The sequence below is a fragment of the Humulus lupulus genome, chromosome 3, assembly GCF_963169125.1.
Source record: "Humulus lupulus chromosome 3, drHumLupu1.1, whole genome shotgun sequence".
In the NCBI taxonomy this organism is placed as follows: domain Eukaryota; kingdom Viridiplantae; phylum Streptophyta; class Magnoliopsida; order Rosales; family Cannabaceae; genus Humulus; species Humulus lupulus.
In genome coordinates, this window is record NC_084795.1 from 11492360 (window position 1) to 11501785 (window position 9426).

Sequence of the window (9426 nt, forward strand, 5' to 3'; positions counted from 1 at the left end):
TAACAAGCAGCGAATAAGATGTTCCTAGTTAATCCGGGGGAGAAAAGGGAGGACACACGCGCTCGCTATAAATGTATATTGCGGACCAAACAAATCCGGGTGCGTCATACCAGCACTATTGCACCGGATCCCATCAGAACTCCGCAGTTAAGCGTGCTTGGGCGAGAGTAGTACTAGGATAGGTGACCTCCTGGGAAGTCCTCGTGTTGCACGCCTGAAAACATCATTTTTTTTTCCTTTACAAATCCACTTACAGCTCAAAAGTTTGTATTTTTTGTTTTAAATCTTTAAAAACTCATTTATTTCGTTTTCCTTGAGGGGTTAATACCGTGGTCACTAACAAGCCGCGAATAAGAAGTTCCTAGTTAATCCGGGGGAGAAAAGGGAGGACACACGCGCTCGCTATAATTGAATATTGCGGACCAAACATTCCGGGTGCGATCATACCAGCACTAATGCACCGGATCCCATCAGAACTCCGCAGTGAAGCGTGCTTGGGCGAGAGTAGTACTAGGATGGGTGACCTTTTGGGAAGTCCTTGTGTTGCACCCCTGAAAACATCATTTTTTTTTCCTTTAAAAATCCATTTACGGCTCAAAAGTTTGTATTTTTTGTTTTAAATCTTTAAAAACACATTTATTTCGTTTTCCTTGAGGGGTTAATACCGTGGTCACTAACAAGCAGCGAATAAGAAGTTCCTAGTTAAACCGGGGGAGAAAAGGGAGGACACACGCTCTCGCGATAAATGAATATTGCGGACCAAACATTCCGGGTGCGATCATACCAGCACTAATGCACCGGATCCCACCAGAACTCCGCAGTTAAGCGTTCTTGGGCGAGAGTAGTACTAGGATGGGTGACCTCCTGGGAAGTCCTCGTGTTGCACCCATGAAAACATCATTTTTTTTTCCTGTAAAAATCCACTTACGTCTCAAAAGTTTGTATTTTTTGTTTTAAATCTTTAAAAACTCATTTATTTTGTTTTCCTTGAGGGGTTAATACCGTGGTGCCTAACAAGCAGCGAATAAGAAGTTCCTAGTTAATCCGGGGGAGAAAAGGGAGGACACACGCGCTCGCTATAAATGAATATTGCGGACCAAACATTCCGGGTGCGATCATACCAGCACAAATGCACCGGATCCCATCAGAACTCCGCAGTTAAGCGTGCTTGGGCGAGAGTAGTACTAGGATGGGTGACCTTTTGGGAAGTCCTCGTGTTGCACCCCTGAAAACATCATTTTTTGTTCCTTTAAAAATCCATTTACGGCTCAAAAGTTTGTATTTTTTGTTTTAAATCTTTAAAAACACATTTCTTTCGTTTTCCTTGAGGGGTTAATACCGTGGTCACTAACAAGCAGCGAATAAGAAGTTCCTAGTTAATCCGGGGGAGAAAAGGGAGGACACACGCTCTCGCGATAAATGAATATTGCGGACCAAACATTCCGGGTGCGATCATACCAGCACTAATGCACCGGATCCCACCAGAACTCCGCAGTTAAGCGTTCTTGGGCGAGAGTAGTACTAGGATGGGTGACCTCCTGGGAAGTCCTCGTGTTGCACCCATGAAAACATCATTTTTTTTTCCTGTAAAAATCCACTTACGTCTCAAAAGTTTGTATTTTTTGTTTTAAATCTTTAAAAACTCATTTATTTTGTTTTCCTTGAGGGGTTAATACCGTGGTGCCTAACAAGCAGCGAATAAGAAGTTCCTAGTTAATCCGGGGGAGAAAAGGGAGGACACACGCGCTCGCTATAAATGAATATTGCGGACCAAACATTCCGGGTGCGATCATACCAGCACAAATGCACCGGATCCCATCAGAACTCCGCAGTTAAGCGTGCTTGGGCGAGAGTAGTACTAGGATGGGTGACCTTTTGGGAAGTCCTCGTGTTGCACCCCTGAAAACATCATTTTTTGTTCCTTTAAAAATCCATTTACGGCTCAAAAGTTTGTATTTTTTGTTTTAAATCTTTAAAAACACATTTCTTTCGTTTTCCTTGAGGGGTTAATACCGTGGTCACTAACAAGCAGCGAATAAGAATTTCCTAGTTAATCCGGGGGAGAAAAGGGAGGACACACGCTCTCGCTATAAATGAATATTGCGGACCAAACATTCCGGGTGCGATCATACCAGCACTAATGCACCGGATCCCACCAGAACTCCGCAGTTAAGCGTTCTTGGGCGAGAGTAGTACTAGGATGGGTGACCTCCTGGGAAGTCCTCGTGTTGCACCCATGAAAACATCATTTTTTTTTCCTTTAAAAATCTACTTACGGTTCAAAAGTTTGTATTTTTTGTTTTAAATCTTTAAAACTCATTTATTTTGTTTTCCTTGAGGGGTTAATACTGTGGTCACTAACAAGCAGCGAATAAGAAGTTCCTAGTAAATCCGGGGGAGAAAAGGGAGGACACACGCGCTCGCGATAAATGAATACTGCGGACCAAACATTCCGGGTGCGATCATACGAGCACTAATGCACCGGATCCCATCAGAACTCCGCAGTTAAGCGTGCTTGGGCGAGAGTAGTACTAGGATGGGTGACCTCCTGGGAAGTCCTCGTGTTGCACCCCTGAAAACATCATTTTTTTTGTCCATTAAAAATCCACTTACGGCTCAAAAGTTTGTATTTTTTGTTTTAAGTCCTTAAAAACACATTTATTTCGTTTTCCTTGAGGGGTTTATACCGTGGTCACTAACAAGCAGCGAATAAGAAGTTCTTAGTTAATCCGAGGGAGAAAAGGGAGGACACATGCGCTCGCTATAAATGAATATTGCGGACCAAACATTCCGAGTGCAATCATACCATCACTAATGCACCGGATCCCATCAGAACACTGCAGCTAAGCGTGCTTGGGCGAGAGTAGTACTAGGACGGGTGACCTCCTGGGAAGTCCTCGTGTTGCACCCCTGAAAACATCATTTTTTTTTCTTTTAAAAATCCACTTACGGCTCAAAAGTTTGTATTTTTTGTTTTAAATCTTTAAAAACTCAATTATTTCGTTTTCCTTGAGGGGTTAATACCGTGGTCACTAACATGCAGCGAATAAGAAGTTCCTAGTTAATCCGGGGGAGAAAAGGGAGGACACACGCGCTCGCTATAAATGAATATTGCGGACCAAACATTCCGGGTGCGATCATACCCGCACTAATGCACCGGATCCCATCAGAACTCCGCAGTTAAGCGTGCTTGGGAGAGAGTATTAAAAGGATGGGTGACCTCCTGGGAAGTCCTCGTGTTGCATCCCTGAAAACATTATTTTTTTTTTCCTTTAAAAATCCACTTACGGCTCAAAAGTTTGTATTTTTTGTTTTAAATCTTTAAAAACTCATTTATTTCGTTTAGCTTGAGGGGTTAATACCGTGGTCACTAACAAGCAGCGAATAAGAAGTTCCTAGTTAATCCGGGGGAGAAAAGGGAGGACACCCGCGCTCGCTATAAATGAATATTGCGGACCAAACATTCCGGGTGCGATCATACCCGCACTAATGCACCGGATCCCATCAGAACTCCGCAGTTTAGCGTGCTTGGGCGAGAGTAGTACTAGGATGGGTGACTTCCTGGGAAGTCCTCGTGTTGCACCCCTGAAAACATCATTTTTTTTTCCTTTAAAAATCCATTTACGGCTCAAAAGTTTGTATTTTTTGTTTTAAATCTTTAAAAACACATTTATTTCGTTTTCCTTGAGGGGTTAATACCGTGGTCACTAACAAGCAGCGAATAAGAAGTTCCTAGTTAATCCGGGGGAGAAAAAGGAGGACACACGCGCTCGCTATAAATGAATATTGCGGACCAAACATTCCGGGTGCGATCATACCAGCACTAATGCACCGGATCCCACCAGAACTCCGCAGTTAAGCATTCTTGGGCGAGAGTAGTACTTTGATGGGTGACCTCCTGGGAAGTCCTCGTGTTGCACCCCTGAAAACATCATTTTTTTTTTCCTTTAAAAATCAACTTACGGCTCAAAAGTTTGTATTTTTTATTTTAAGTCTTTAAAAACTCATTTATTTCGTTTTCCTTGAGGGGTTAATACCGTGGTCACTAACAAGCAGCGAGTAAGAAGTTCCTAGTTAATCCGGGGGAGAAAAGGGAGGACACACGCGCTCGCTATAAATGAATATTGCGGACCAAACATTCCGGGTGCGATCATACCAGCACTAATGCACCGGATCCCACCAGAACTCCGCAGTTAAGCATTCTTGGGCGAGAGTAGTACTTTGATGGGTGACCTCCTGGGAAGTCCTCGTGTTGCACCCCTGAAAACATCATTTTTTTTTTCCTTTAAAAATCAACTTACGGCTCAAAAGTTTGTATTTTTTATTTTAAGTCTTTAAAAACTCATTTATTTCGTTTTCCTTGAGGGGTTAATACCGTGGTCACTAACAAGCAGCGAGTAAGAAGTTCCTAGTTAATCCGGGGGAGAAAAGGGAGGACACACGCGCTCGCTAAAAATGAATATTGCGGACCAAACATTCCGGGTGCGATCATACCCGCTCTAATGCACCAGATCCCATCAGAACTCCGCAGTTAAGCGTGCTTGGGAGAGAGTATTACAAGGATGGGTGACCTCCTGGGAAGTCCTCGTGTTGCATCCCTGAAAACATTTTTTTTTTTCCTTTAAAAATCCACTTACGGCTCAAAAGTTTGTATTTTTTGTTTTAAATCTTTAAAAACTCATTTATTTCGTTTTCCTTGAGGGGTTAATACCGTGGTCACTAACAAGCAGCGAATAAGAAGTTCCTAGTTAATCCAGGGGAGAAAAGGGAGGACACACGCGCTCGCTATAAATGAATATTTAGGACCAAACATTCCGGGTGCGATCAAACCAGCACTAATGCACCGGATCCCATCAGAACTCCCCAATTAAGTGTGCTTGGGCGAGAGTAGTACTAGGACGGGTGACCTCCTGGGAAGTCCTCGTGTTGCACCCCTGAAAACATCATTTTTTTTCCTTTAAATGTCCACTTACGGCTCAAAAGTTTGTATTTTTTGTTTTAAATCTTTAAAAACTCATTTATTTCGTTTTCCTTGAGGGGTTAATACCGTGGTCACTAACAAGCAGCGAATAAGAAGTTCCTAGTTAATCCGGGGGAGAAAAGGGAGGACACACTCTCTCGCTATAAATGAATATTGCGGACCAAACATTCCGGGTGCGATCATACCAGCACTAATGCACCGGATCCCATCAGAACTCCGAAGTTAAGCGTGCTTGGGCAAGAGTAGTACAAGGATGGGTGACCTCCTGGAAAGTCCTCGTGTTGCAACCCTGAAAACATCATTATTTTTTTTTCCTTTAAAAATGCACTTACGGCTCAAAAGTTTGTATTTTTTGTTTTAAATCTTTAAAAACTCATTTATTTCGTTTTCCGTGAGGGGTTAATACCGTGGTCACTAACAAGCAGCGAATAAAAAGTTCCTAGTAAATCCGGGGGAGAAAAGGGAGGACACACGCGCTCGCTATACATGAATATTGCGGACCAAACATTACGGGTGCGATCATACCATCACTAATGCACCGGATCCCATCAGAACTCCGCAGTTATGCGTGCTTGGGCGAGAGTAGTACTAGGACGGGTGACCTCCTGGGAAGTCCTCGTGTTGCACCCCTGAAAACATCATTTTTTTTTCCTTTAAAAATCCACTTATGGCTCAAAAGTTTGTATTTTTTGTTTTAAATCTTTAAAAAGTCATTTATTTCGTTTTCCTTGAGGGGTTAATACCGTGGTCACTAACAAGCCGCGAATAAGAAGTTCCTATTTAATCCGGGTGAGAAAAGGGAGGACACACGCGCTCGCTATAAATGAATATTGCGGACCAAACATTCCGGGTGCGATCATACCAGCACTATTGCACCGGATCCCATCAGAACTCCGCAGTTACGCGTGCCTGTGCGAGAGTAGTACTAGGAAGGGTGACCTCCTGGGCAGTCCTCGTGTTGCACCGCTGAAAACATCATTTTTTTTTTCCTTTAAAAATCCACTTATGGCTCAAAAGTTTGTATTTTTTGTTTTAAATCTTTAAAAACTCATTTATTTCGTTTTCCTTGAGGGGTTAATACCGTGGTCGCTAACAAGCCGCGAATAAGAAGTTCCTAGTTAATCCAGGGGAGAAAAGGGAGGACACCCGCGCTCGCTATAAATGAATATTGCGGACCAAACATTCCGGGTGCGATCATACCAGCACTAATGCACCGGATCCCATCAGAACTCCGCAGTTTAGCGTGCTTGGGCGAGAGTAGTACTAGGATGGGTGACTTCCTGGGAAGTCCTCGTGTTGCACCCCTGAAAACATCATTTTTTTTTCCTTTAAAAATCCATTTACGGCTCAAAAGTTTGTATTTTTTGTTTTAAATCTTTAAAAACACATTTATTTCGTTTTCCTTGAGGGGTTAATACCGTGGTCACTAACAAGCAGCGAATAAGAAGTTCCTAGTTAATCCGGGGGAGAAAAAGGAGGACACACGCGCTCGCTATAAATGAATATTGCGGACCAAACATTCCGGGTGCGATCATACCAGCACTAATGCACCAGATCCCACCAGAACTCCGCAGTTAAGCATTCTTGGGCGAGAGTAGTACTTTGATGGGTGACCTCCTGGGAAGTCCTCGTGTTGCACCCCTGAAAACATCATTTTTTTTTTCCTTTAAAAATCAACTTACGGCTCAAAAGTTTGTATTTTTTATTTTAAGTCTTTAAAAACTCATTTATTTCGTTTTCCTTGAGGGGTTAATACCGTGGTCACTAACAAGCAGCGAGTAAGAAGTTCCTAGTTAATCCGGGGGAGAAAAGGGAGGACACACGCGCTCGCTATAAATGAATATTGCGGACCAAACATTCCGGGTGCGATCATACCAGCACTAATGCACCGGATCCCACCAGAACTCCGCAGTTAAGCATTCTTGGGCGAGAGTAGTACTTTGATGGGTGACCTCCTGGGAAGTCCTCGTGTTGCACCCCTGAAAACATCATTTTTTTTTTCCTTTAAAAATCAACTTACGGCTCAAAAGTTTGTATTTTTTATTTTAAGTCTTTAAAAACTCATTTATTTCGTTTTCCTTGAGGGGTTAATACCGTGGTCACTAACAAGCAGCGAGTAAGAAGTTCCTAGTTAATCCGGGGGAGAAAAGGGAGGACACACGCGCTCGCTATAAATGAATATTGCGGACCAAACATTCCGGGTGCGATCATACCAGCACTAATGCACCGGATCCCATCAGAACTCCGCAGTTAAGCGTGTTTGGGAGAGAGTATTACGAGGATGGGTGACCTCCTGGGAAGTCCTCGTGTTGCACCCCTGAAAACATCATTTTTTTTCACTTTGAAAATCCACTTACGGCTCAAAAGTTTGTATTTTTTGTTTTAAGTCTTTAAAAACTCATTTATTTCGTTTTCCTTGAGGGGTTAATACCGTGGTCACTAACAAGCAGCGAATAAGAAGTTCCTAGTTAATCCGGGGGAGAAAAGGGAGGACACACGCGCTCGCTATAAATGAATATTGCGGACCAAACATTCCGGGTGCGATCATACCAGCACTATTGCACCGGATCCCATCAGAACTCCGCAGTTATGCGTGCCTGTGCGAGAGTAGTACTAGGATGAGTGACCTCCTGGGAAGTCCTCGTGTTGCACCGCAGAAAACATCATTTTTTTTTTCCTTTAAAAATCCACTTACCGCTCAAAAGTTTGTACTTTTTGTTTTAAATCTTTAAAAACTCATTTATTTCGTTTTCCTGGAGGGGTTAATACCGTGGTCACTAACAAGCAGCGAATAAGAAGTTCCTAGTTAATCCGGGGGAGAAAAAGGAGGACACACGCGCTCGCTATAAATGAATATTGCGGACCAAACATTCCGGGTGCGATCATACCAGCACTAATGCACCGGATCCCATCAGAACTCCGCAGTTAAGTGTGCTTGGGCGAGTGTAGTACTAGGATGGGTGACCTCCTGGGAAGTCCTCGTGTTGCACCCCTGAAAACTTCATTTTTTTTCCCTTTAAAAATCCACTTACGGCTCAAAAGTTTGTATTTTTTGTTTTAACTCTTTAAAAACTCATTTATTTCGTTTTCCTTGAGGGGTTAATACCGTGGTCACTAACAAGCAGCGAATAAGAAGTTCCTAGTTAATCCGGGGGAGAAAAGGGAGGACACACGCGCTCGCTATAAATGAATATTGCGGACCAAACATTCCGGGTGCGATCATACCAGCACTAATGCACCGGATCCCATCAGAACTCCGCAGTTTAGCGTGCTTGGGCGAGAGTAGTACAAGGATGGGTGACTTCCTGGGAAGTCCTCGTGTTGCACCCCTGAAAACATCATTTTTTTTTTTCCTTTAAAAATCCATTTAGGGCTCAAAAGTTTGTATTTTTTGTTTTAAATCTTTAAAAACACATTGATTTCGTTTTGCTTGAGGGGTTAATACCGTGGTCACTAACAAGCAGCGAATAAGAAGTTCCTAGTTAATCCGGGGGATAAAAGGGAGGACACACGCGCTCGCTATAAATGAATATTGCGGACCAAACATTCCGGGTGCGATCATACCAGCACTAATGCACCGGATCCCACCAGAACTCCGCAGTTATGCGTGCTTGGGCGAGAGTAGTACTTTGATGGGTGACCTCATGGGAAGTCCTCGTGTTGCACCCCTGAAAACATCATTTTTTTTTCCCTTTAAAAATCAACTTACGGCTCAAAAGTTTGTATTTTTTATTTTAAGTCTTTAAAAACTCATTTATTTCGTTTTCCTTGAGGGGTTAATACCGTGGTCACTAACAAGCAGCGAATAAGAAGTTCCTAATTAATCCGGGGGAGAAAAGGGAGGACACACGCGCTCGCTATAAATGAATATTGCGGACCAAACATTCCGGGTGCGATCATACCCGCACTAATGCACCGGATCCCATCAGAACTCCGCAGTTAAGCGTGCTCTGGCGAGAGTAGTACTAGGATGGGTGACCTCCTTGGAAGTCCTCGTGTTGCACCCCTGAAAACATCAATTTTTTTTTCCCTTTAAAAATCCACTTACGGCTCAAAAGTTTGTATTTTTTGGTTTAAATCTTTAAAAACTCATTTATTTCGTTTTCCTTGAGGGGTTAATACCGTGGTCACTAACAAGCAGCGAATAAGAAGTTCCTAGTTAATCCGGGGGAGAAAAAGGAGGACACACGCGCTCGCTATAAATGAATATTGCGGACCAAACATTCCGGGTGCGATCATACCAGCACTAATGCACCGGATCCCATTAGAACTCCGCAGTTAAGCGTGTTAGGGCGAGAGTAGTACGAGGATGGGTGACCTCCTGGGAAGTCCTCGTGTTGCACCCCTGAAAACATCATATTATTTCACTTTGAAAATCCACTTACGGCTCAAAAGTTTGTATTTTTTGTTTTAAGTCTTTAAAAACTCATTTATTTCGTTTTCCT

The 9426-nt window shown here is 43.1% G+C and overlaps 28 non-coding genes across 28 annotated transcripts; all 28 read left to right on the forward strand.

The window, feature by feature from the left end:
• The first annotated feature begins 97 nt into the window (after positions 1-97).
• On the forward strand, positions 98-215 carry LOC133827406 (5S ribosomal RNA). The gene has a single exon (XR_009890099.1). It is a non-coding gene; the product is annotated as a 5S ribosomal RNA (ribosomal RNA).
• A 218-nt stretch (positions 216-433) lies between these two features.
• On the forward strand, positions 434-552 carry LOC133826678 (5S ribosomal RNA). The gene has a single exon (XR_009889389.1). It is a non-coding gene; the product is annotated as a 5S ribosomal RNA (ribosomal RNA).
• Positions 553-770: 218 nt separating this feature from the next.
• LOC133827011 (5S ribosomal RNA) lies at positions 771-889 on the forward strand. Its single transcript, XR_009889715.1, has one exon. It is a non-coding gene; the product is annotated as a 5S ribosomal RNA (ribosomal RNA).
• A 218-nt stretch (positions 890-1107) lies between these two features.
• Positions 1108-1226, forward strand: LOC133826446 (5S ribosomal RNA). The gene has a single exon (XR_009889166.1). It is a non-coding gene; the product is annotated as a 5S ribosomal RNA (ribosomal RNA).
• A 218-nt stretch (positions 1227-1444) lies between these two features.
• Positions 1445-1563, forward strand: LOC133827012 (5S ribosomal RNA). The gene has a single exon (XR_009889716.1). It is a non-coding gene; the product is annotated as a 5S ribosomal RNA (ribosomal RNA).
• A 218-nt stretch (positions 1564-1781) lies between these two features.
• Positions 1782-1900, forward strand: LOC133826448 (5S ribosomal RNA). Its single transcript, XR_009889167.1, has one exon. It is a non-coding gene; the product is annotated as a 5S ribosomal RNA (ribosomal RNA).
• Positions 1901-2118: 218 nt separating this feature from the next.
• On the forward strand, positions 2119-2237 carry LOC133827013 (5S ribosomal RNA). Its single transcript, XR_009889717.1, has one exon. It is a non-coding gene; the product is annotated as a 5S ribosomal RNA (ribosomal RNA).
• Positions 2238-2454: 217 nt separating this feature from the next.
• LOC133826611 (5S ribosomal RNA) lies at positions 2455-2573 on the forward strand. Its single transcript, XR_009889326.1, has one exon. It is a non-coding gene; the product is annotated as a 5S ribosomal RNA (ribosomal RNA).
• A 219-nt stretch (positions 2574-2792) lies between these two features.
• LOC133827478 (5S ribosomal RNA) lies at positions 2793-2911 on the forward strand. The gene has a single exon (XR_009890168.1). It is a non-coding gene; the product is annotated as a 5S ribosomal RNA (ribosomal RNA).
• Positions 2912-3129: 218 nt separating this feature from the next.
• On the forward strand, positions 3130-3248 carry LOC133827501 (5S ribosomal RNA). The gene has a single exon (XR_009890191.1). It is a non-coding gene; the product is annotated as a 5S ribosomal RNA (ribosomal RNA).
• A 219-nt stretch (positions 3249-3467) lies between these two features.
• Positions 3468-3586, forward strand: LOC133827095 (5S ribosomal RNA). The gene has a single exon (XR_009889795.1). It is a non-coding gene; the product is annotated as a 5S ribosomal RNA (ribosomal RNA).
• Positions 3587-3804: 218 nt separating this feature from the next.
• On the forward strand, positions 3805-3923 carry LOC133827301 (5S ribosomal RNA). The gene has a single exon (XR_009889996.1). It is a non-coding gene; the product is annotated as a 5S ribosomal RNA (ribosomal RNA).
• A 219-nt stretch (positions 3924-4142) lies between these two features.
• Positions 4143-4261, forward strand: LOC133827302 (5S ribosomal RNA). The gene has a single exon (XR_009889997.1). It is a non-coding gene; the product is annotated as a 5S ribosomal RNA (ribosomal RNA).
• A 219-nt stretch (positions 4262-4480) lies between these two features.
• On the forward strand, positions 4481-4599 carry LOC133827527 (5S ribosomal RNA). Its single transcript, XR_009890216.1, has one exon. It is a non-coding gene; the product is annotated as a 5S ribosomal RNA (ribosomal RNA).
• A 217-nt stretch (positions 4600-4816) lies between these two features.
• On the forward strand, positions 4817-4935 carry LOC133827414 (5S ribosomal RNA). Its single transcript, XR_009890106.1, has one exon. It is a non-coding gene; the product is annotated as a 5S ribosomal RNA (ribosomal RNA).
• Positions 4936-5152: 217 nt separating this feature from the next.
• LOC133827253 (5S ribosomal RNA) lies at positions 5153-5271 on the forward strand. The gene has a single exon (XR_009889949.1). It is a non-coding gene; the product is annotated as a 5S ribosomal RNA (ribosomal RNA).
• Positions 5272-5492: 221 nt separating this feature from the next.
• Positions 5493-5611, forward strand: LOC133827312 (5S ribosomal RNA). The gene has a single exon (XR_009890007.1). It is a non-coding gene; the product is annotated as a 5S ribosomal RNA (ribosomal RNA).
• Positions 5612-5829: 218 nt separating this feature from the next.
• LOC133827543 (5S ribosomal RNA) lies at positions 5830-5948 on the forward strand. The gene has a single exon (XR_009890233.1). It is a non-coding gene; the product is annotated as a 5S ribosomal RNA (ribosomal RNA).
• Positions 5949-6167: 219 nt separating this feature from the next.
• LOC133826922 (5S ribosomal RNA) lies at positions 6168-6286 on the forward strand. Its single transcript, XR_009889627.1, has one exon. It is a non-coding gene; the product is annotated as a 5S ribosomal RNA (ribosomal RNA).
• A 218-nt stretch (positions 6287-6504) lies between these two features.
• Positions 6505-6623, forward strand: LOC133827391 (5S ribosomal RNA). The gene has a single exon (XR_009890083.1). It is a non-coding gene; the product is annotated as a 5S ribosomal RNA (ribosomal RNA).
• A 219-nt stretch (positions 6624-6842) lies between these two features.
• Positions 6843-6961, forward strand: LOC133827303 (5S ribosomal RNA). The gene has a single exon (XR_009889998.1). It is a non-coding gene; the product is annotated as a 5S ribosomal RNA (ribosomal RNA).
• Positions 6962-7180: 219 nt separating this feature from the next.
• LOC133827423 (5S ribosomal RNA) lies at positions 7181-7299 on the forward strand. The gene has a single exon (XR_009890115.1). It is a non-coding gene; the product is annotated as a 5S ribosomal RNA (ribosomal RNA).
• A 218-nt stretch (positions 7300-7517) lies between these two features.
• On the forward strand, positions 7518-7636 carry LOC133827490 (5S ribosomal RNA). The gene has a single exon (XR_009890179.1). It is a non-coding gene; the product is annotated as a 5S ribosomal RNA (ribosomal RNA).
• A 219-nt stretch (positions 7637-7855) lies between these two features.
• Positions 7856-7974, forward strand: LOC133826416 (5S ribosomal RNA). The gene has a single exon (XR_009889137.1). It is a non-coding gene; the product is annotated as a 5S ribosomal RNA (ribosomal RNA).
• Positions 7975-8192: 218 nt separating this feature from the next.
• Positions 8193-8311, forward strand: LOC133827234 (5S ribosomal RNA). The gene has a single exon (XR_009889930.1). It is a non-coding gene; the product is annotated as a 5S ribosomal RNA (ribosomal RNA).
• A 220-nt stretch (positions 8312-8531) lies between these two features.
• On the forward strand, positions 8532-8650 carry LOC133827172 (5S ribosomal RNA). Its single transcript, XR_009889871.1, has one exon. It is a non-coding gene; the product is annotated as a 5S ribosomal RNA (ribosomal RNA).
• A 219-nt stretch (positions 8651-8869) lies between these two features.
• LOC133827184 (5S ribosomal RNA) lies at positions 8870-8988 on the forward strand. Its single transcript, XR_009889882.1, has one exon. It is a non-coding gene; the product is annotated as a 5S ribosomal RNA (ribosomal RNA).
• Positions 8989-9208: 220 nt separating this feature from the next.
• Positions 9209-9327, forward strand: LOC133826913 (5S ribosomal RNA). The gene has a single exon (XR_009889618.1). It is a non-coding gene; the product is annotated as a 5S ribosomal RNA (ribosomal RNA).
• The last annotated feature ends 99 nt before the right edge of the window (positions 9328-9426 follow it).